The following is a 25,128-nucleotide window of genomic DNA, read 5'->3' as shown; positions in this document are numbered from 1 at the left end:
GGTTACCGGAACCCCCCGAGAGAAGTAATGGGCCATATGGGCCTTAGTGGAGAGAGAGAGGGGCAGCCAAAGGTGGGTCGCGCGCCTCCTCCCCCCTGGTCCAAATTGGACTAGGAGAGGGGGGGTGGCGCCCCCCTTTCCCTCTCCCTCCCCACTTCTTTCCCCCTCCTAGTAGGAGTCCTACTCCTACTAGGAGGAGGACTCCTCCTTGGCGCGCCATAGAGGGCCGGCCGGCCTCCTCCCCTTAATCCTTTATATACGGGGGTAGGGGCACCCCTTGACACACAAGTTCATCCATGTGATCATATGCTTAGCCGTGTGTGGTGCCCCCTTCCACCATACTCCTCTATAATATTGTAGCGGTGCTTAGGCGAAGCCCTGCGACAGTAGTACATCAAGATCGTCACCACGCCGTCGTGCTGACGGAACTCTTCCCCAACACTTTGCTGGATCGGAGTCCGGGGATCGTCATCGAGCTGAACGTGTGCTAAAACTTGGAGGTGCCGTAGTTTCGGTGCTTGATCGGTCGGGCCGTGAAGACGTACGACTACATCAACCAAAGTTAACGCTTCCGTTGTCTATCTACAAGGGTACGTAGATCACACTCTCCCCCTCTCGTTGCTATGCATCACCATGATCTTGCGTGTGCGTAGGAAAATTTTTGAAATTACTACATTCCCCAACAAAAGTGCCACTAACAAGGAGACTCCGGAGGTGGAGAACGGGGCTGCTAACAAGCGGAGGCGGGGCGAGCTAGAACCGCAAGCGACTCCAGCAGGCCTAGACTTAATCAGCAGCCTCCTCGATGATATGTTGAGAGTCATCATCTCCCTCCTCCCAATCAAATATGGGGCGTGGACAACCCTCCTTTCCCGGCGGTGGCGCCCCCTATGGAACTCCAGCCCTCTCGACCTCATCGACACCCACGAGCTCTTCCATGGCTATCGCAAAAGCTTGGATGCGTTCTCCAAGATCCTTGGCAGTCACCTTGGCCCAACCAAAGGCCTTACAATGGTCAAGTTCCATTCCAACGGCAAGGACCTAGCCAAGCTTGACGACTGGTTCCGATCCCCCGCCCTAGATCAGCTCAAGGAGCTCACTTTTGATGATGGGCATATGCGGTCGCTACCAACAGCCGCACTCCGCCTCGCGCCCACGCTGCGCGTCGCCAAGTTCAGGAACTGCCATTTCCCGCCCCTTAATGACGCGCCCGCTCTTATTCTACCACGACTGAACCACCTCGAGCTCGTCGCTGCCTGCCTCTCAAAGGGTGACATGGAGCGCTTGCTCCGTGGTTGTACTGCACTCGAGTACCTTTGTCTTTAGGCGATAAATGGGTTGAGTACCTTCCACATCACCTCCATGACTCTTCGGACTATTTATGTGTGTTGCTGGTGCGGCAGGAAGACATCACGAAAGGTGGACCACGGTATGGTCATCTAGGACACACCTGCACTTGAGAGATTACTTGCAGTTGATCAAGAAGGTCCAACAAGAATCAATGTCATTTCTGCGCCGAAATTGGCAGTTGTGGGCTACTTGTCTGACAAATACTCTGAACTTGTTATTGGATCCATACCCGTCCATGTACAACAGCCGCCTTCTACCTCTCCTTCTACAAATTAACATTATTTCTAATTTTGAAGATGTTTGTTCTTCTGTCATTCAGAAAATGATTCCGACAAGCTTGTGTCGGATTTCGGGTTCTGGCAAAACCCTTGAGGTTCGAACACTGGGGTGCGCACGAAGATCTCTCCCCCCTCTAGCTCGCACACATCATGATCTCACGGCCTAGCTCGACGAACCCAAAGAACAAGAGACACAAGAGTTTATACTGGTTCGGGCCACCGATGTGGTGTAATACCCTACTCTAGTGTGGTATGGTGGATTGCCTCTTGGGCTAAGGATGAACAGTCACAAGGGAAGACCAGCCTCCTGAGGAGAGATGTTCTTGTTCTTGGTGAACTTGTGTGGTTGAGGATGATCTCGATGATCTAATATCAGCTACCTCCTACGGTGGTGGCTAGTCCTATTTATAGAGGCCCTGGTCCTCTCCCCAAATATTGAGCGGGAAGGGATCCCACAACGGACAAATTCGAAGGGAGACAACTAGTGCAAGTTATCCTGACTAAAGGTGGTCTTCGCCTGCCAAAGGCTCTGGTGCTAACGCCGTCTTGGGCTCCACGGTGACCTCCGTCCTGTCGTCCTGCTGGTCTTTGTCTTGTTGCACCAATATGGAAACCTTTGCCTGATGCCTCGGGACTCCTCGCCTGCGCTTTCCTCTTTAGCACCAAATAGGAAACGAGGACACTGCGCGCACTGGCGCTCGCCTGGCTCCAGTCGTCATGGCTTGCGTCACAGAAACCTCGTGAGGTGTCCCATGCCTTGATCTCTCTGCCCCTCGCGAGCCTACCTAGTGAAGCTGCCCCCGAGGAGGTCTTGTGTTGTCCGCCTTGTGAGGCTTGGCCCCTCGCGAGGGTCTTGAGTGTTTGCTGGTGAAGATGGGCCGTACAGGGCCGCTGGTGGAGCCACGCCGCGGGCCGCAGGCAGGCAAGTCTGGGGACCCCCATTCCCACGACGCTGACAATAGCCCCCGGGCCCAAGGCGCGCTCAGACTTGGCTTCGAGGCGAAGCCAAAGGGAGAGTGCGGAGCATCGCGGGCCCCAACAGCATGTGGCCATGGTTGGCGCGTGGCGATTGATTGGTCATGGGCGTCTCCGCTTCCCCACGTTGCCTCGGCATCTGCCCGTCTGACAAAATGGCTGGCGCGGGCAACGCTTGCCTTCATTGCTTTCCTTCGTCGTGCTCCAGATCCCCTCTCTCGCTCCTTGCTTCCGAAATCTCGATATCTGCTTCAATCCCGTTCCGAGCTTCTGACCAATGGCGCCCCAAAAGGCCAAGGACATTTTGTCGCCTTCCTAGTACGAGTCGGCTCTGGACGCGCCCAATGTCTCGGAGAAGAACCTCGCCGCCACGCGGTAATGCCCTGAGACCAATGTGCCAGGTGTCTTCCAGTTATTCGCTTTTGTTGCCTTGTCATTTCTTTATGTGTCATGCGTTTCTTATCATGTCATCATGTGCATTTCATTTGCATACGTGTTCGTCTCCTGCATCCGAGCATTTTCGCCGTTGTCCGTTTTGCAATCCGGCGCTCCTATGTCCTTCGACGCCCTCTTTTGTCTCTTTTCGTGTGCGAGTGTTAAATGTTCTCGGATTGGACCGAGACTTGCCAAGCGGCCTTGGTTTACTACCAGTAGACCGCCTGTCAAGTTTCGTGCCATTTGGACTTCATTTGATACTCCAACGGTTAACCGAGGAACCAAGAAGGCCTCGTGTGTGTTGCAGCCCAACACCTCTCCAAAGTGGCCCAAAACCCGGCTAAACCTCCTCCATCATCTCGGTCGTTCGATCATGATCGCGTGGCCGAAAACCGTACCTCATTTGGACTCTCCTAGCTCCCTCTACCTATATATATGTGGCTCTCCCCGAAATTTCGTGGTCATACCCTAGCGTCTTCCTCCTCGCGTCGTCGAACACGTCCAACCGCACCGGACATGTCTGCCGGACACGTCGCTCCGACCAACCCCGACGCGCCACATCACCCCGTCGCCGCTCCCGGCCAGTGGCGTCGCGCCACGTGTTTCCCCGCCGCCTCTCTCCTCCGCGCCCCGCCGCCAGGCCCGCCGGGCCCAGCCGCGGCCTGGTCGGCCGCCGCCGCCAGCCTGCGACCACGGCTCGTCCCCGAGCTGCCCGCGCCGCCGCTTGGCTCCCTCGCCGTCGGTGCGCTGCCACCCGCGCCTCCCGCGCCGGCGCCCCGCACTCGTCGTCGCCCTCGGCGCCCGGACCTGCCGCGCCGCCGTGTGCCCCGCCGCGCCTCGCCGGCGTCCTGCCCGCCAGCCTCCATAGCCGGCGCCGCCTTGAAGCTCGGCGGAGCCGGCCGAGCTCGTCGCCTCGTGCCTCCCCGGCCCAGATCCGGCCAGATCCGGGGAAGGAGACCCCAAATCCGCCATCTCCCTCCTCTCCGGCGTCTACTCCGGGGAACCCCGGCCATCCTCGAAATCCGTGCAAGATCTAGATCCCACAGGTTAACCCCGTTTTCGTCCAAGTCCCAGTAATATTTAGCATTTTTCATCGCATCACAACTTTGCATCCGTAGCTCCTTTTTGGGCGTGTAGCATATCAAATTGTTTGTCTGGATGTGCACTTCATTTCATTCCATTGCACAATGTTTATTTAAGTTCATCTTGATGCCCTAAATGCTGCTGCAAGAGTGCTATGTAATGTTAGTTTCAGATTCTTATCAGAATATGGACATTTGTCATTTTTGCCATGTTTAATGTGTGCCTCCGATGAACTTGAGCCCGACATATGTTTTGAAGTATGCCATTACAGGGGTGTATGCCATGTATTTTTGTGATCTTTGTGGTGACTAGCACAAGCATGCAAAGTAGCTCTCGTGATGTTGCTGATTTCAGGGACTTAGAATTCTTCTAAGTCATTTCCCTGATGTTATTTTTATGCCATGTATTCTTGTTGCTAAAGAGTGATCCATGCCCCTTTTGAGCATGTTCAGTAAGGATCATTTTGAGATAATGTTGTGCTCTATCCATCCATGCTTTTGTTTGCAATTATGGAGCCCCCTAGCATGACTCAATCAAGCTCTATATTTTCTATAAAATATTCCTGGCAGATTGTTTACATGTTAATCAATTTTGCCGAGGTTGTTGTAGTTGATCCGTGCATGCTATGAGGTTGTTCTTGCCATGTTTAGCTTCTATGCTATGTCTACTTGCTTGGTGTATGCTTAGTTTGTCATGCAATGCCTTGTGGTGAGTGCATCGAGCTCGCAAACATGCCTACGTAATTTTGTTTTGCCATGTTCCATTTTTCTGCTAAGTCTGAATCTGTTAACGAAACTTGCTATGTTTACATGGTTGCCATTGTATTTTCTGATCCCTTTTGGCTTATGGTCGGTAAGGGACTTTTGTTATATGCTTTGAGTAATTTCATGCCATGCCTTGCTTTGCCATGATATGTTCCTGTAGCATGTTGTTATCTTGCTCTAAACATTGCTTCCTGATGTTAAAACCTGCCATGTTGTTATTTTCACTAAGTCTGTGAACCTGATATCTTTTGCACTTTTGCCATGCTTGTTTGAACCTGCTATTGTGTGAATTAGCCGTAGCTTAGTGTTCATATTTTGTCAAGCATCTTGAGTGGATCACTTCCATGTGCTTTGTTCCTATGTTGGAGTGCAGTAACTTAGTTTATTGTTGCATTCTAGATGGCATCGTGTTGTTAATCGCAGCTTTGTGCCATTATTGTTTTGCTTGCCATTTGCAAACCGTGCATCCGATTCCGGTGATCTTTATATCAATTTTGACCGAAATCAACTCATCTTTCCAGTGGCACTCTTGGTTTTCCAAGTTGAGGCCAGGTTCAATCTTTCCATTCCGAAGCATGCATATGCATCGCATATCACATCCCGCATATCATGCCATGTTTTGCATCATGTTGCTTGTGCATTGCATCGTGGTTGATTGTGTCTCCCTTTGCTTGTGTTCTTGCTTTGGGTAGAGCTGGGAGACGAGTTCATGTTTGAGGTACCCGTTGAGTATGTTTTCGAGGATCAAGCTTTCGTCTTCTCGGAGAACTTTGCAGGCAAGATGACCATACCCTCGAAATCACTTATATCTTCGCTTGCTAGTTGCTCGCTCTTTTGCTATGCCTATGTTGTGATACCTACCACTTTCTATATCATGCCTCCCATATTTCCATGTCAAGCCTCTAACCCACCTTGTCCTAGCAAACCGTTGTTTGGCTATGTTACCGCTTTGCTCAGCCCCTCTTATAGCGTTGCTAGTTGCAGGTGAAGATTGGAGTTTGTTCCATGTTGGAACATGATTATTGTTGGGATATCACAATATATCTTATTTACTTAATGCATCTATACACTTGGTAAAGGGTGGAAGGCTCGGCCTTATGCCTGGTGTTTTGTTCCACCCTTGCCGCCCTAGTTTCCGTCATACCGGTGTTATGTTCCTTGACTTTGCGTTCCTTACGCGGTTGGGTTATAATGGAACCCCTTGAAAGTTCACCTTGAATAAAACTCCTCTAGCAAGGCCCAACCTTGGTTTCACATTTGCACTAACAACCTAGACTTTTTCCCTTGGGTTTCCAGAGCCCGAGGGTCATCTTTATATTAACCCCCCCGGGCCGGTGCTCCTCTGAGTGTTGGTCCAAACTAGAGCCCCTTGCAGCGCCACCTTGGGGAAACTTGAGGGTTGGCTTTAGTTGTAAGGATTGCTCATCCGGTGTGCCCTGAGAACGAGATATGTGCAGCTCCTATCGGGATTTGTCGGCACATCTTGGCGGCTTTGCTGGTTTTGTTTTACCATTGTCGAGATGTCTTGTAACCGAGATTCCGAGTCTGATAGGGCCGTCCTGGGAGAAGGAATATCCTTCGTTGACCGTGAGAGCTTGTGATGGGCTAAGTTGGGACACCCCTGCAGGGTTTTGAACTTTCGAAAGCCGTGCCCGCGGTTATGGGCAGATGGGAATTTGTTAATGTCCGGTTGTAGAGAACTTGACACTTAACTTAATTAAAATGCATCAACCGCGTGTGTAGTCGTGATGGTTTGTTTCCGGCGGTGTCTGGGAAGTGAACACGGTGTTGGAGTTATGCTTGAACGTAAGTAGTTTCAGGATCACTTCTTGATCACTTCTAGTTCACGATCATGCTTTGAATTCTCTTCTCGCTCTCATTTGCGTAAGTTTAGCCACCATATATGCTAGTGCTTGCTGCAGCTCCACTTCATACCTTATCCTGCCCATAAGCTTAAATAGTCTTGATCGCGAGGGTGTGAGATTGTTGAGTCCCCGTGACTCACAGATTCCCTCCAAAACCAGATGTAGGGACCGATGATACCATTCCAGGAGATTCGACTGAGCTCAAGTGGGAGTTCGATGAGGACTCAGGACGATACTACGTTTCCTTTCCAGACGATCAGTAGTGGAGCCCAGTTGGGGCGATCGAGGACATTATGCATTTGGGGTTGTCTTTATTTTGGTTCCGTAGTTGGACCTTGATTGTATCTGGATGATTGTAATGCTATATATATGTATTTTGTGACATGGCGATTGTAAGCCAACTATGTAGCTCTTTTCTTATTCAGTACATGGGTTGTGTGAAGATTACCCCACTTGCGACATTGCTTACAATGCGGTTATGCCTCTAAGTCGTGATTCGACACGTGGGAGATATAGCCGCATCGTGGGCGTTACAAGTTGGTGTCAGATCCTTCCCCGACTTAGGAGCCCCCTGCTTGATCGAATCGCTGGCGTTGTTGAGTCTAAAAAAATGTTTTGAGTCTTTTAGGATTATATATATCGGAGAGTAGGATTCTTTTTACTCCTCAGTCCCTTCGTCGCTCTGGTGAGGCATCCTGATGTTGAGTTTTGACTCTTCTCTTCTCAAATTTCACTAAAAAAAATTAGGATCATGCGGGTATCTTGGAATCTTCCGATGGTTTTGTGACGAGAACATTGTTCTTGGTGCCTCCTAACATTTAGGGGTTGTGGTAGTGTCCCGGGGAGTTGAGCTCCAAGGTGTTGTCGTCACAATTTTATCGTTGCAATTCTGGAATACCTGAGTTTCGCCGACATCGAAAATCTCTTCTATGCAGTTGTTGGTGAGATAACCTCGACGCCATCCAGTACTGGGGCGGGAGTTCAGGAGTATTGCCATAACTAGTATAACGAATGCTTTTCGAAGGTTGAGGTAAATGACTTCCGAAGGTTTCTTGGTTATGTGTTGAAGGATGGATATAGCCGGATGTAGGATTTGTTAGTTTTGGGTGAGATATTATGCTTCCCCTGTATCCCCAACACCTGATTGCATAACCAAAAAGTTTTGGGAGTTTATAAGTGGGAATTCAAGTAGCTCTTAGGATATCTTTCCGACAGATGCATGATATGAGATTGGGGTTCGACGTCTAGTGGTCCGCCCATCCACGGTTGGTTTTACAGTGGTCTCGTTGTGTCTTAAAGAGTCCTTGGCTATGCTGACTCGGGGACGCTTCGTATGTCATGTGCACTGCCTTGTACATGATGGTGTTGTACGATCGAGCCCGTGTGGGCCCCACCACGAAAACTTCGGACGAAATCTCTATCATATGTTTGTTTTGGCTTATTCTGCAAGCCAATCCTTTGTTTTGTTTTGAGTTGTGGTATTCGAGTTGCTTCAATGTCAAGTGTTGATTCCATACCTTTCCTAAGCGGTATTCTCATATCCCTATGTGAATACTAATCCTTCTTATTTATCGAGATTGTCATCCCAATTCTATTTTCAACCGGTGCGCTTCTCTTCGAGATGATCCCATCATTCTCCCCATCCGCAAGATCAACTCTAAGTATTCTCAACGGTGTTTGTTTCATCTGTCCCAAGTTGTCTTTGTTTTTTCCGCCCTCCCACCCCTTGTTTCTTCAAGGACTCAGATTTCTTAATCAATTATAGTTTTATTCATGGGAAGCCTCTCCATTCTTTTCCGTCAATGTTCTTACCCGGTGGCTCTCATGAAGATACTCCACAAGTTTATTATTCTTCCTGCTCTTTTCTTCTCTGGTGGATCAAATTCAAGCTTCGGTATTGAGCAAAGTCCTTCCTTTTGCCCAATGCTTTCTCATGCAGGTACACCTCTCAACTATCCTCTTCTCGCTATTCATTTGTTCCGGAGTGTTGAAGATATCTCAGAAGATTCAAGTTTCCATTCTCAATTCGTTCAAGCTTTTGCGAGGATGTTACCTCATTCAAGCCATTTATTTCAACCGGCGCAATCTCTCTTTTAAATTGTTCAAAGGTGTATCTTTTGAGTGGGCCCTAACCCACAGGTCTTTTTCCCAGAATCTTACCTGACTCTTCTTATTCTCCCGAAGTTATTCTCAAATCTTCTAAAGTTTGACGTAAGAATGAATTGCCATCAGTCATATGTCTTTCACCAAGATCTTTCAAATTCTTTCATCGTTGGTTCAACCTTTCTAATTTCCATTCCGGAGTGACTCAACAACTCAAGGTGGTGTTTCTCGTCGTCATTCTCAAATTTTGAAGACCAAAGAAGAGTTTTTCCTCTAAATCTTATCTGTTCTACCAAAGATTCGTGGTTCTAGCTTGATGCCATCCTCTCATATTTGTTTTTTTATTGTGAGTATTTCTTTTCACCTATCCGGAGTATTTCATGACTTGTTTTCATTTCTTTCCTCCTAAGGCCATCTTTTCAAATATTATTCATTCCAGCTTTCAGCTCTCGTTGTCAAAAACTTACCGGTGCATCGCTCAAGTATTCTCTAGTCAATTCACGATCTCTTTGTTCACTTGCACCTAAATTCTCTCAAGTATCTTCGTTCTTTTTATAATTCTTACCGCTGATTCATCCCTTTACTTCGTTCATTTCCAATTCTTACGGTGGTTCGTTCAAGATTTTTTCTCTTCCTTCTTTATCTTATCAATTCGTTCATTCTTCCCAATCCTACCGGTGGATCGTTGAAGACCTTCTTAAGTTTGCTCTATATCTATCTTAATCCTTTTTCAACGAGGATAAGTAGTATGCCAAATCCATTGCTTGTCATCAATTAAAATGGTGAAGGATAAGCATAATGTAATTCTTATTTTTGTTTCATCGAGTGAATTCAATGCCTTATTTCGGAGGTTCATCATATCACATTCTCGGTTCGAGATGATTTATCTTTTCTTTTCCAGGAGTTCCAAGCTCTCATAATTATATCACCACGGAGATTCGTCTAAATCATTACAAGGATTCACCTTGTGTTTTCAACTTCTCTTTCCTTTCGTTTGATCATTCTTTTACCGGAGTTCTTCATGGAGGCTCTACATGATGGTTCAGCAAGGATTTAATTCCTTCTCGAAGTGCTCATCAAGATTCTTTTTAGAGGAGCTCAAGTTTTCTTCGTCTTGCAATCCAGAGTGCAATTGTTCTCCCTTATCTTTTGAGGTGGTAATATATCATTCTTCATTCACGAGAATGAGGTATTTAAACCCATCACTTTCTTCCATGGAGTTATCTTGGTATAAATTTCACCTAAAGCTTCTCCTAAGGATTGTTGCCATTTATGGTGGTTATAAACGATCCAAGTTCTCCATTTATCCTCCCGGTGAAATAAGTTTCTCGTCTCCTTGTTGATATCAATCCAATCTATTGTCTTCGGTAGTGGCCGGTTGTCACCTCCAAATTTTGAGATGCTTTCCGTAAGCCCACAACAAACTTATTTGTTTCATTGTTGATTCTCCAACAACTCCGTTATAACCTTCTTTGAAGGGTGCTCTCCAAGCTCATTTGTGGCAGAAGCTGGCTTTTTCTTCTCCATTCTTATTCTAATGATCGATCTTCTATTCTTTCTCCCGGAGGCTTTGTGTTCTTGCTCTTTTCACTCGTCATCTTGAATTGTGAGGATCGTGTTTCTTTTCGTGCTTATCCTTTTAACCGGAGTGTCGTGTCCTCTTTTCAAGTATCCTCTCATCTTGTCAAGATCATGTTCAATTCCTCCCATTTACAGTCGGAGTGCTGGCCAAATTATATCATTATTATTCCTTCTCTATATTGTTTAACCGAAGTGTTGTGTCTATCATTCCTCTTCTAACCGGACTCTCATACAAGTGCTTTCATTTCGCTAAGCTCATATTATTTACCTTCCATTTCTAACCGGAGTGTTGTCGTAATTGATCTTTATCGTTCCTTGTACATCTCGTTTCTACCGGAGTGCTTGCATGTACTTCTCGTCCATTGCAACTCTTTTCTTATGTCTTTCTACCTACAAGGTTCTAGTAATGTTCCTTGTTCCTTTTTTTCTAACGGAGTGTTTCAACTTTGTTCATCTCCGTTGTATTCTTTTCTCAAAGTTGTTCAACCTCGCAAGGTTCTTTGGTTTCACTCGTTTGTCAAAGAAGCAACTTAGTTCTACCTCTTCTCTCTCTCTCTCTCTTCCGTTTTCCCTCCGGTGTCATTCTAGATCTCGGGACGAGATCCTCTCGTAGTGGTGGAGTGTTGTAACGCCCCGAGACCGATGTGCCAGCTGTCTTCCAGTTATTCGTTGTTGTTGCCTTGTCATTTGATTGTGTGTCATGCATTTCTTATCATGTCATCATGTGCATTTCATTTGCATACGTGTTCATCTTATGAATTCGAGCATTTTCGCCGTTGTCTATTTTGCAATCCGGCGCTCCTATGTCCTCCGGCGCCCTCTTTTGTCTCTTTTCGTGTGTGGGTGTTAAACGTTCTCGGATTGGACCGAGACTTGCCAAGCGGCCTTGGTTTACTACCGGTAGTCCGCCTGTCAAGTTTCGTGCCATTTGGACTTTGTTTGATACTCCAACGGTTAACCGAGGAACCGAGAAGGCCTCGTGTTTGTTGCAGCCCAACACCTCTCCAAAGTGGCCCAAAACCCAGCTAAACCTCCTCCATCATCTCGGTCGTTTGATCATGATCGCGAGGCCAAAAACCGCACCTCATTTGGACTCTCCTAGCTCCCTCTACCTATATATATGTGGCTCTCCCCGAAATTTCACGGTCAAACCCTAGCATCTTCCTCCTCACGCCACCGGACATGTCCAACCGCGCCGGACATGTCTGCCGGACACGTCGCTCCGACCAACCCCGTCACGCCACATCACCCCGCCGCCGCTCCCGGCCAGTGGTGTCGCGCCACGTGTTTCCCCGCCGTCTCTCTCCTCTGCGCCCTGCCGCCAGGCCCACTGGGCCCAGCCACGGCCCTCCCGGCTCGGTTGGCCTCCGCCGCAAGCCCACGACCGCGGCTCGTCCCCAAGTTGCCCGCGCCGCCGCTTGGCTCCCTCGCTGTCGGTGCGCTACCACCCGCGGCTCCCGCACCGGCGCCCCGTGCTCGCCGTCGCCCTCGGCGCCCGGACCCGCCGCGCCGCCGTGTGCCCCGCCGCGCCTCGCCAGCGTCCTGCCCGCCAGCCTCCATGGCCGGCGCCGCCTAGAAGCTCGCCGGAGAGCTCGTCGCCCCGTGCCTCCCCGGCCCAGATCTAGCCAGATCCGGGGAAGGATACCCCGGTTCCGCCATCTCCCTCCTCTCCGGCATCTACTCCGGCGAACCCCGGCCATCCTCGAAATCCATGCAAGATCTAGATCCCGCAGGTTGACCCCGTTTTTGTCCAAGTCCCGGTAATTTTTAGCATTTTTCATCGCATCACAACTTTGCATCCGTAGCTCCGTTTTGGGCATGTAGCATATCAAATTTTTTGTCTGGATGTGCACTTCATTTCATTCCATTGCACCATGTTCATTTGAGTTCATCTTGATGCCCTAAATGTTGTTGCAAGAGTGCTATGTAATGTTAGTTTCAGATTCTTATCAGAATATGGACATTTGTCATTTTTGCCATGTTTAATGTGTGCCTCCTATGAACTTGAGCCCTACATATGTTTTGAAGTATGCCATGCCATCTTTACAGGGGTGTATGCCACGTATTTTTGTGATCTTTGTGGTGACTAGCACAAGCATGCAAAGTAGCTCTCGTGATGTTGCTGATTTCAGGGACTTAGAATTCTTCTAAGTCATTTCCCTGATGTTATTTTTATGCCATGTATTCTTGTTGCTAAAGAGTGATCCATGCCTCTTTTGAGCATGTTCAGTAAGGATCATTTTGATATAATGTTCTGCTCTATCCATCCATGCTTTTGTTTGCAATTATGGAGCCCCCTAGCATGACTCAATCGAGCTCTACATTTGCTATAAAATGTTCCTGGCAGATTGTTTACATGTTAATCAATTTTGCCGAGGTTGTTGTAGTTGATCCGTGCATGCTATGAGGTTGTTCTTGCCATGTTTAGCTTCTATACCATGTCTACTTGCTGGGTGTATGCTTAGTTTTTCATGCAATGCCTTGTGGTGAGTGCATCGAGCTGGCAAACATGCCTACGTAATTCTGTTTTGCCATGTTCCAGTTTTCTGCTAAGTCTGAATCTGTTAACGAAACTTGCTACGTTTACATGGTTGCCTTTGTATTTTATGATCCCTCTTGGCTTATGGTCGGTAAGGGACTTTTGTTATATGCTTTGAGTAATTTCATGTCATGCCTTGCTTTGCCATGATATGTTCATGTAGCATGTTGTTATCTTGCTCTAAACATTGCTTCCTGATGTTAAAACCTGCCATGTTGTTATTTTCACGAAGTCTGTGAACCTGATATCTTTTGCACTTTTGCCATGCTTGTTTGAACCTGCTATTGTGTGAATTAGCCGTAGCTTAGTGTTCATCTTTTGTCAAGCATCTTGAGTGGATCACTTCCATGTGCTTTGTTGCTATGTTGGAGTGTAGTTGATTAGTTTCTTTTTGCATTCTAGATGGCATCGTGCTATTAATCGCAGCTTTGTGCCATTATTGTTTTGCTTGCCATTTGCAAACCGTGCATCCAATTCCGGTGATCTTTATATCGATTTCGACCGAAATCAGCTCATCTTTCCAGTGGCACTCTTGGTTTTCCAAGTTGAGGCCAGGTTCAATCTTTCCTTTCCGAAGCATGCATATGCATCGCATATCACATCCCGCATATCATGCCATGTTTTGCATCATGTTGCTTGTGCATTGCACTGTGGTTGATTGTGTCTCCCTTTGCTTGTGTTCTTGCTTTGGTTAGAGCCGGGAGATGAGTTCGTGTTCGAGGTACCAGTTGAGTACGTTTTCGAGGATCAAGCTTTCGTCTTCTCGGAGAACTTTGCAGGCAAGATGACCATACCCTCGAAATCAATTCTATCTTTATTTGCTAGTTGCTCGCCTCTTTTTCTATGCCTATGCTGTGATACCTACCACTTGCTATATCATGCCTCCCATATTTCCATGTCAAGCCTCTAACCCACCTTGTCCTAGAAAACCATTGTTTGGCTATGTTACCGCTTTGCTCAGCCCCTCTTATAGCGTTGCTAGTTGCAGGTGAAGATTGGAGTTTGTTCCATGTTGGAACATGATTATTGTTGGGATATCACAATATATCTTATTTACTTGATGCATCTATACACTTGGTAAAGGGTGGAAGGCTCGGCCTTATGCCTGGTGTTTTGTTCCTTGATTTTGCGTTCCTTACGCGGTTGGGTTATAATGGGAACCCCTTGACAGTTCGCCTTGAATAAAACTCCTCCAGCAAGGCCCGACCTTGGTTTTACATTTTCACTAACAACCTAGCCTTTTTCCCTTGGGTATCCGGAGCCCGAGGGTCATCTTTATATTAACCCCCCCGGGCCAGTGCTCCTATGAGTGTTGGTCCAAACTAGAGCCCCTTGCAATGCCACCTTGGGGAAACTTGAGGATTGGCTTTAGTTGTACGGATTGCTCATCCGGTGTGCCCTAAGAACGAGATATGTGCAGCTCCTATCGGGATTTGTCGGCACATCTGGGCGGCTTTGCTGGTTTTGTTTTACCATTGTCGAGATGTCTTGTAACCGGGATTCCGAGTCTGATCGGGCCGTCCTGGGAGAAGGAATATCCTTCGTTGACCGTGAGAGCTTGTGATGGGCTAAGTTGGGACACCCCTGCAGGGTTTTGAACTTTCGAAAGTCGTGCCCACGGTTATGGGCAGATGGGAATTTGTTAATGTCCGGTTGTAGAGAACTTGACACTTAACTTAATTAAAATGCATCAACCGCGTGTGTAGCCGTGATGGTCTCTTTCCGGCGGTGTCTGGGAAGTGAACACGGTGTTGGAGTTATGCTTGAACGTAAGTAGTTTCAGGATCACTTCTTGATCACTTCTAGTTCACGATCGTGATTTGCCTTCTCTTCTCGCTCTCATTTGCGTAAGTTTAGCCACCATATATGCTAGTGCTTGCTGCAGCTCCACTTCATACCTTATCCTACCCATAAGCTTAAATAGTCTTGATCGCGAGGGTGTGAGATTGCTGAGTCCCCGTGACTCATAGATTCCTTCCAAAACCAGATGCAAGGACCGATGATACCATTCCAGGAGATTCGATTGAGCTCAAGTGGGAGTTCGATGAGGAGTCGGGACGATACTACGTTTCCTTTCCAGACGATCAGTAGTGGAGCCCAGTTGGGCCGATCGGGGACATTATGCATTTGGGGTTGTCTTTATTTTGGTTCCGTAGTCGGACCTTGATTGTATCTGGATGATTGTAATGCTATATTTATGTATTGTGTGGCGTGGCGATTGTAAGCCAACTATGTACCTCTTTTCTTATTCAGTACATGGGTTGTGTGAAGATTACCCCACTTGCGACATTGCTTACAATGCGGTTATGCCTCTAAGTTGTGCTTCGATACGTGGGAGATATAGCCGCATCGTGGGTGTTACACACGCGCCTGCTAATAGCGGGGCAGAACAATGAGAAGGGGAAGACCGAGCTCTGGGCTGGCTCCGCCGTGCCAGAGGCTTCGAAGAGCTCCTTCTACCCCTTCTTTATGAGCAGTGTCGTTGCGGGCATGGTCCCCCCTTCTCCGACTTCTTCTATGTCGTCCTCCGTCATTACAGGTTGCAGGCCCTCCATCTCCATCCCAACTCCGCTCTTCTCTTGTCAATCTTTGCCTTCTACTATGAGGCGTATATCGGGGTGATGTCGTCCGTGGCACTGCTGCGCCACTTCTTCTTCCTCTGAATCAACGACGGCCACACCTCTGGGTGCGCCAACTTTGTCGCAGCCGGCAAGGCCAACGCGATCTCGAAGGCCGGAAAGAAGGCCGAAGGCTTCAGGAGCAAGTGGGCATGATGGATGCCAAGTGTGTCCACCCGTGGTTGAAGCTACCGACGGAGATGCCCCAGCCTGACGAGGGGTGGTCCCGCATGAAGCTTACGGATGACCGGGCAAAGTCGGTGCTAGAGAAGATGACCACCGACCTGAGGCCGGGCAACGCGAAGGCGGCGAAGCTGACGGGGGCCATGCTCCTGAGAGAATTCCTGATGCTGTGGGTGGCTCCTCTCCAGGCGTGCTCGCACCACTTGTGCACGCTTGGGAGCAGAGAAGACAAGCTTCCCTTGAGTCTAGAGGCCTTGTCTGAAGAGGAGCTGGTTGTGGCTCTCCGCCTCTTAGTCGGGGATGACCAAGAGTATCCGCCGAGTGCCCACGTTCCCTTGTTCCTTCCTAAGGACGGGGTATAGGTCGTGGCCGCCATGCCCACCTTTGACGGGCGCGACCTGGTGCCGCCGACGCCCCCTGGGGTCCTAGTGGCGATGGCGCTGGTGGATGTGTCTTCTGGCGATTCCCACAGGGAGGGGGAAGAGGAGGAGGACGAGGAGCACAACTCGGAGGCGACCCCTGAGGGGATGGGGGAGTCCTCCCCGTTGCGCAAGGACGACATCCTCTGCACCCTGCCTGATGACGATGACGAGGTTGGCATACTCCCGGAGAGAGAGGAGCCGCTCATGGTTCCGACAAGAGGCAGGTCGGTGCTGATCTCTCGGGACAACGCTCCTGCCCCGACACCGCCTGGAGCTGCTTCCGGTCCATCTGCCCCCTGCTTCTGCTCCTGGAGCCCACACGCCTGTGCCTCGGGCTGCGAGGCTAGGGACTATGCCGCGGTGGACCAGTAAGTGTTTTTGTCCTGCCTTGTTCATGCCTCTGCTGCTCGTCCTTGACGCTTCTCCGTTGTGAATTTAGGCCGACGCCCCGCGACAAAGAAGAGATAGGAGGACAAGGTGGTACTGCTCGAGCCCAGATCGCCTCCTGCGGTCGCACCCCTCTCCATGGATAAGGGTAGCAACGGCGTGCGTGCTTCTCCAGCCCGATCATCCTCGCGAAGCTTGGTGGAGCATCCTCAGGAGGAGCCAGCCCCCGTGGCCCCGCTGGCTCCGGAGGTGCCAATGTCCGGCTCGGGCGCTGGGGTCCCCGAAGTTCAGGAGCTTCTGACCTCCCAGGCCATGGTGACAACGTCGCCTCCTCCTCCTTCTGCCGCATTGCTGCCTCCGGGTTCTTCCGCCTCTCCTCACGTCCTAGAGCGCGCTCTTTCTGTGATGACCCTGCTGCAAGAAGATCTTCAAGGCACCGACCGTCGCCTGGTGGCCGGGCGCCTGGAGCTGGTCTCTGGCTGGCTTCACTCCGATGTGACTGTCCGGGCGATGCTGAGCCAGGCTGCTGTCGACTCCGAGAAGAATAGAGAGACCATCGCCCAAGCTGTGGCCGCCCGCGAGGTGGCGCTGAAGGATGTCGGGGTCGTCCTAGACCGCTGCCGGTCGCTGGAGGCCGAACTGGAGACCGTACGGAGGGAGCGCGTGAAAGAAGCCCGAGGCCACAAGGCGGAGGAGGAGAAGATGAAGGCCCGAGAGGACGCCGCCAGGGATCGCGACACCGAGCTGGAGCAGTTGGCGAAGGCGCGGGCCGCGGAGCGCAGCCGGCTGGAGGAGCTGGAGCAGAAGCTGAAGGCAGAGAAGGCTGAGCTTGAAGCCAAGGCAAATGTCCTGGCTGAGGACCACGTGGCCTTCAAGCTCCTAGAGGAGAGGTCTCGGACGGTGCTACGGTCACTCTACGAGAAGGGCTTGGAGGAGCCATTGGCCGCCAGCGACGAGGGCCCTGCCCAGCTGCTTCCTTACCTGGTCGATGCGCTTGAGGACGTCGTGAGTGGTATCGTCCCCATGGCAGAGGAAGAAGCCCGCATTCTTTCCTCAGCCACGCTGACGCGCATCTTCAACCACCTCCATCTTTGCAATCCTTCCACCAGCCTTGACAAGCTGCTGGAGCCTGTGGACGACGAGCATTGTGCGGCCACTGCCGCTGTTGTGAAGGGTCAGGTGGGGACCCTGCTAAAGAAGTTTCGCGCCTTCGCTCCCGCGCCCCGACCGGCGGTGCTACTGATCCTGCAACTCCGGCTGGTGGTATAGGTGAAGGCGACGCCGCTGAAGAGGAAGCATCCCTTGCAGGCGACGGCGGTGTCCAGGGATGACGGGATGACTTTGCTGGCGGCTCCTTTCCTGTTTAGTTTCTGCAATATGCACCATGCCTCGTGGAGGCGTTAAACTCGCGTTTGGTTTCAGGAGAACAATATGCCTTGTAATATTTGCTTTGAAATTCCGTGATTTCCTTTCCATTTGCTTTACGTTCTACGTCGGCAGGGCCCGACCCTGTGCATACCTCAGCCGCCATTGGGCCGTCCGGATCACCAGGACGGACCAAGGAGTGAAGGGCTACGTGATCAGCTAGGCTCCTGAGTCGCGATGCTCAGGAGTCCCCCTTGACACACAAACATCATATAGAAAGGAGAGTTGGGAGTAGGCCTGGTGTTCTACGTCAGCAGGGCCCGACCCCGCGCATACCTCAGCCGCCATTGGGCCGTCCGGATCACCAGGACGGACCAAGGAGTGAGGGGCTACGTGGTTAGTTATGCTCTTGAGTCGCGATGCTCATAAGTCCCCCTTGACGCTCAAACAACATTCATACCTTGGCTCCGCTTAGGAGGGCGCACGACGACCAGGTCTGAGGGACCTGGCAGGGTGGCGTACGCTTGGGCATGACCCGAGCGCAGCCCCCGTTCCCAACCCCCTCGCGCGACTCTCCCGAGGGGAGGTTTTGCGATGAGGCCAGACACTGAGCTCGGAGGCTCCCTGAGGTTGACGCGGCCGTGAGGCCGCCCTCAGTTGTTTATCATCAGCACGGAGCATAGCGCTTCCGCACTTGCACGGGCATAGTCGCTCCTCGGCAGTGTTGACTGCCAGCACGGAGCATGGTGCTTCCACTGGCACATGGGAGGGGACTCCCTACTTCGGAGAGCCCCCGGGGCATGTACAGCCCCGCCCTAACACATGGCTTGCACGGCAGGGCTAGACAAGGTGTGTCTGGGCACTCGTGAGCCAGCGCGGGACTCACGAGGCCCTACCTCAAGGTGGGTTGCGCCCGGTCTTGGTTCTTGATTGATGTGGTGTTCCTGTGAGATGGTTAGGCAACCTGCACCGAATGAATTTCTTGAGGTTATCGCACGAGAAGGCCAAGCACCAACGACCCCAGGAGGTGACGTGAATGGGGCCAGCCCGCCAGAAAGAGCTCAGTCGTTGGATTTATCGACGCTGCAGGGACGGGCCCGAGCACAGACACCGTGCCTAGCCTTCTTATGTGAAGGATCCTGAAGAAAGACGATCGGCGCATGACTCCCATGGTGCGTGAAAATTAAGTAGGTGATAACCATAGATAGATTATGCATGGAAAGCAAACTAACTTAGGTAAATGCAAGAACGATACACGCCACCGGGTTGGACCCGAGCGGCTTGGGGATGATGCAGCCCGAGGGGCACCCCCAGCAGAGTGAACTAAAGATGCGAGTGGATACATGCCGCAGGGACAGACCCACGCGGCCTGGAAATGATGCAGCCTAGGGGGCGCTCCCAGCTAAATAAATTAGGAAAATGTCACCTGGTTTGGTTGTCGAAGGAGTGTTGGGGTAGCTGAAGACGCACGCTGAAGAAGTCGCTCCTCACGAGCTGTCATGACCCAGAGCTCGGGAGGCTCTAGAGGCTCAGGTGGCCTCCTGAGGACCGTCTCCATCTCCGCCAGGTCCACGTGATGCCTGGCCTCCTGACCTACCAGGATGCTCCGCAAGTTGCGCTGGAAGGCGGCTGCCACGCTCGGCAGGCCGAATGGCATGCGAATCTAGCTGTGAGGTGGGCCCTCGTAACGTCCCACGCGCGAAGGCCAGAAGAGCTCCTGAGATGCGGCCCTGTTGAGCCCTGAGATGTCAATGCAGACGCGCAGCTCACCATCCTCACCTGGATGGGGACCAACGCCAGGTGTGCAGCGGTCGCCGCGCATGGCTGTTGCATCCTGCAGCTCCTGAGTGGTCTTGACGATGAACTCCTAAGCGTCGGTGCTCCTCGCCCGGTGCCCTCCTGAGGGAAACGTGCCGTGAAGCACGCCTCCATGTGGTGCCCGAGCGCCTCCCTCGTGATGCTGGCTAGGTCCGAGGCCCTCCAGAAGAGAGCCCCCAAGCCCTGCCCAAGGAGAGCGCCGGGCGCGCCTCCCTATGCGAGGGAGGGAGGCTCCCCAGGCACGGGCACCGATCCTGAGGTGGCGCCGCTGGAGGCGCCGCTCCGCTGAGGCCCAGTGTGGGGTAGCTGCTTCTTCTTCTTCTTATGGCTGGCCTCAAGAGGGTACTGCACATACGCGTTGCCAGGGTCTCCGACTGCTGCAGCTTGGAAGGCGCGCTCAAGGGAGCACACCGCATCTCTTTCTTCGTAGGGGACTGTGATGATTCCGCCGCTTCCTGACATCTTGAGGACATTGTAGCCATGGTGGGTGACTGCCATGAATTTGGCTAGCGCTAGGTACCCGAGGATGGCATTGCACGGCAGGCGGATGTGGGCGACGTCAAAGTCAACGAGCTTGGTTTGGTAGTTGTCGCGCTGACTGAAGGTGACAGGGAGACGAACTTGCCCTATCGGGGTGGTGGAGCCGTCAGTCACTCCTGAGAAAGGCTTGGTAGGCTGGAGCTGATCGTATGGCACTTGAAGGCTGTCGAACGTCTCGAGGGACAGGACACTGAGCCCTGCGCCATCGTCGATAAGGGTCTTGGTGACTTGGACATTGCTGATGACGGGTGAACAGAGCATCGGGAGGACGCCGGCGGTTGCCGCGCATTTGAGCTGGTCCGCCGAGCTAAAGGTGATGGCGTACTTGGACCATCTGAGCGGGTGCGTGGCCTCGAGCTCGGGGAGGGCTGCGTTCACCTCGTGAGAGAACTGCTTGAAGATGCGATGGGAAGCTGGGGCCTGAGCGCCACCCAAGATGCAGGCGATGGCGCGCGGCTCCTGAAAGCCCCCAGCCCCTTCGTCCTGTTGGTGGTCATCGTTCCTCCTTGGTGGCAGTGGCAGCGGAGGGAGACCAGGGTTGCCCTGAGGATGGTCCTCGCGAGGCTGGTCCCTCCAGGCGCCCTCACGAGGCTGGTCCTGTCAGCGGTCCCCGCGAGGCTGGTCGCGCCACTCCTGGCGGGGCCCACGGTCGTCCGGACATCCTCCACCTCATCCACTTCCTCGTCGTAGCCCCGGTCATTTTGCTGGGGGCATCGACCAAAGCGCCCATCTCGAATGGCCCTGAGCTCTTGACAATCGTTGGTGTTGTGGTTATGCACATCGTGGAAGGCGCAGAACGTACGGTTGCCCTTGGACGACTCGGGAAGGTCTTGGCCGTGCTTTGTGTCTGGCTCTGCCATGAGTACGTCCACCCCTTTGCGCTTCACGTCCTTGACCTTGGCCTTCGTCTCCTCTAGATGCGCGGCAGGGAGCTCGAGGAGGGAGAGACGCCCCTTTTCAGCTCTTACACACTTGGTTGCTATGTTGAACGGCTCCAAAGTCGTGCACAGCTCCTCATGGATGGCGAGCTCCTCCTTCATCTTGATGTCATGAACGCCATCGGAAAACGCTGAGATGATGGCCTCGTCCATCACCTTGGGGATCTTGAGGCGCACGCTGTTGAAGCGTTGTATGTACTTCTGCAGGGTCTCTCCCGGCTGTTGCTTGATGCGGCGCAGGCCACCCATGGCCGGGGGGCGGTCGCGAGTGCCCTGGAAGTTGGCGACGAAGCTGTCGTGCATCTCATCCTAGGAGGAGATTGAGCCCGGGGCAGGTTCAGGAGCCATGAGCGGGCGCCTTCCTTGAGAGCCATGGGGAACCAGTTCGCCATGACCTTTCCATTGTCGTTGGCCGCCTCGATGCTCAGCTCGTAGAGCTACAAGAAATCCACAGGGTCGGGGTGCCGTCATAGCGAGGAGGCAGATCCAGCTTGAACTTGCCCGGCCAGACGATGCTACACAGCTCAGGAGTGAAGGCGCGGCAGCCTGCCATGGCCACCGGTCCCGTCGTAGAGGCGGAGCTTGATCTTGGTGTCCCCGCGCCGCCATGGCAAGTGGCACATGGCCGCGGCAAGGGATCCTGACGTGGTGGTGCTGGGAGAGGTGGAGCGTTTTCTTGCGGACGGGGGACCTCTTGGCAGCTTCTTTCTTCGTGCGCGGGCACACGGCGCGGTGGATCACGCCGCGGGACCGCACATCTTGGAGCGAGGATGCCGTCTTGGCGTGGAGGGGGCGGAGGTGCTCCATGAGCCGCGCGTCTCAGCACGAGGGCGCCGTCTTTATGCGGAGGGGGCAGAGGTGCTCCATGAGCCACATTGCGCGCAGCCGGGGGCGGGCAAGGCGGCGAGAGGGATGGTGCAGGAGGGCCCCTAGCGGAGCTGATGAGCACGGCGATGCGGTCCAACCAGTCCTCGTAGAGGTCATCGACCGGGCGGTAATGCAGGAGCTCGTGTGCCATGAGCAGTGCGGCCTGCGCGTCCATGGGTGCGCAGTGAGCGTGAGACGATGAGCCGGCCGGAGTCAGCGACAGGGTGGCGGTGCGGCCATCTCGTCGCACGGAGGGGTGCAGTGAGAAGGCTTGCTTCTCATTTGCCGCCGGGCCGGTAGCGGCGTTGGCGGTGGGTGATGGAGAATGACGGGGAGGCCTGCCGACAGGGGCTGTCTGAGCGATATGGGTGGCGAGAGCGGCCCGACGCTCAGCGCAGGCCCAGCGAGCGTAGGCCATGAACTTGGTGGAGTGGCGAAGCGCAGATTGATGAGAGGAAAGCTTCGGTGCACCCCTACCTGGTGCGCCAAAAGTCGGATTTCGGATTCCGGCAAAACCCTTGAGGTTCGAACACTGGGGTGCGCACGAAGATCTCTCCCCCTCTAGCTCGCACACATCATGATCTCACGGCCTAGCTCGACAAACCCAAAGAACAAGAGACACAAGAGTTTATACTGGTTCAGGCCACCGATGGGGTGTAATACCCTACTCCAGTGTGGTGTGGTGGATTGCCTCTTGAGCTGAGGATGAACAGTCACAAGGGAAGAACAGCCTCCTAAGGAAAGGTGTTCTTGTGCTTGGTGAACTTGTGTGGTTGAGGATGATCTCGATGATCCAATATCAGCTGCCTCCTACACTGGTGGCTAATCCTATTTATAGAGGCCCTGGTCCTCTCCCCAAATATTGAGCAGGAAGGGATCCCACAACGTCCAAATCTGAAGGGAGACAACTAGTACAAGTTATCCTGACTAAAGGTGGTCTTCGCCTGCCAAAGGCTCTGGTGGTGACGCCGTCTTAGGCTCCACGGTGACCTCCATCTTGCCGTCCTGCTGGTCTTGGTCTTGTTGCACCGATATGGAAACCTTTGCCTGATGCCTCAGGACTCCTCGCATGCGCTTGCCTCTTTAGAACCAAAGAGGAAACGAGGACACTGCGCTCGCTAGCGCCCGCCTAACTCTAGTCGTCATGGCTTGCGTCACAGAAACCTCGCGAGGTGTCCCTTGCCTTGATCTCTCCGCCCCTCGCGAGCCTGCGTGGTGAAGCTGCCCCCGAGGAGGTCTTGTGTCGTCCACCTCACGAGGCTTGGCCCCTCGCGGGGGTCTTGAGTGTTTACTGGTGAAGATGGGTCATACAGGGCCGCTGGTGGAGCCACACCACGGGCCGCGGGCAGGCAAGTCTGGGGACCCTCATTCCGAGGACGCTGATAGCTTGACCCCGAAACTGCGCACAGTGAAGGTCTTGGCACTAAATTCTGTCGGGCCCGACCTGGAGCAAGTTATTAGTTTCCTGAGATGCTTTCCGTGCCTGGAGAAGCTATATATCGAGGTGATGTTCCTTTCCTGTTAAATATTAACCATAGGGGAGTTCAATTTGTGACACCTTTTTCCAAGTTTACAATGACAATGTACTATAGTTTCTGAAGGTTCTTTTGGAGGATTTCAGTACATACATGCCCCCCCCATATTGGTTGCTTGATCCATATGGTTACATTCGATAAGCATTTCTCCTTTGGATTCATTTGTACTAGTTTTCTTAGGGAACTTTTCATCCACTCCAACCTCTTGTGAAGAAGGCTACATTTTTCTATAATGTAATCAAATGCCCATGTTAATCATGTCAGATCGAAGATGACATGTTAGTGCATTTTACAAATCCTGCAAACCAAATAGCTAGGCATGTAGTAATGTTCAAAACTGCATGTAGGCACTAACACATTTTTTTCTTTTGCAAATAAGATTAGGCCCAGTGGTGGATAATGTGATACAATATAACAATCATGTCGAATGCCTAGATATGCATCTCTCATAAATTACTTTGAACTCCTATCGAGGGACCTTACCTGAGATTATATTCGCCAGGTTCTTTGTTCCCAGAGCAAGGGTACTGAAGGACATGAGGTTTGCCCTATATTTATTTCGCAAAAATGAATGGTCTGTTGATCAGCGCCGGCGCCTGTGGCAGAATGGAGTAGGCTCCAAAATGCTGAATTTCATTTTTGAAATTCAGATGACAGAGTAATCGGAAGTCATCGGGTCAACCCCATACATGACTTCTTAGTGGCTGACCCCTTTGCAAAAATTGTGAGGTTTCGAAGCCAGACTTAGAAGCGGTGATATTAGTTTGAACCTCTCTTATATCCATGTTCAGCGCATCAGCGCGAGCATTTGCAGCTGATGAGCTGAATTTCATTTCTTATATCAGTTTGAACCTTGTAATCTTTGAATTTGAGCCATATAACTCTGGAATTTGAACCTTGTAACATTTCAAGCTTTTGTGGTACAATCGTTGAAATGGCATCATATGAGACTCGTATATTGCTAGCACTATTTTGACCTTAATATGCAATGGTCTTAGATTTTTAACCATTCTCGAATCAGTTTACCTTGTCGATCTCACAGCACATGATCTGTATAGCTAACTCAACTGCAATCTTCGACAATATTGCACACAGTTGGTTTCTTCCACCATGTGCACTGTAGAGTGAGAATTAAGTATCGCACTCGAGTGTCCATCATCACCCTTCTGTGTAACTTTGACCTCATCACCCAAGGGTAAACTTATGACTGAAGTCATTACACACACTTCATTTTTACAAAGCTTTTTGCCAATAAACGCCCATGATTTGTCCCTCTTCTAGCCGACGCGTGGCCAAACTAGCCGGGCGGGAAGCTTGCACGGTAAACAGCACGGTAGTGCAGGAACAGGCTCTTCGAGCCCACGCCTGGGGTGCAGTGTTGTCAAGCGTGCACTGGATTCTGGAATCCTCCGCTATGAACGCCGTGACAAGACATGACGATTACAGGCCGGCCGGCCCCCATTTATTACATCGGCCATTTAA

Source organism: Triticum dicoccoides, chromosome 2A (assembly GCF_002162155.2).
Source record: "Triticum dicoccoides isolate Atlit2015 ecotype Zavitan chromosome 2A, WEW_v2.0, whole genome shotgun sequence".
NCBI classification, from domain to species: domain Eukaryota; kingdom Viridiplantae; phylum Streptophyta; class Magnoliopsida; order Poales; family Poaceae; genus Triticum; species Triticum dicoccoides.
The sequence above is the reverse complement of the archived record's forward strand: the minus strand, read 5'-3'. Positions refer to the sequence as shown.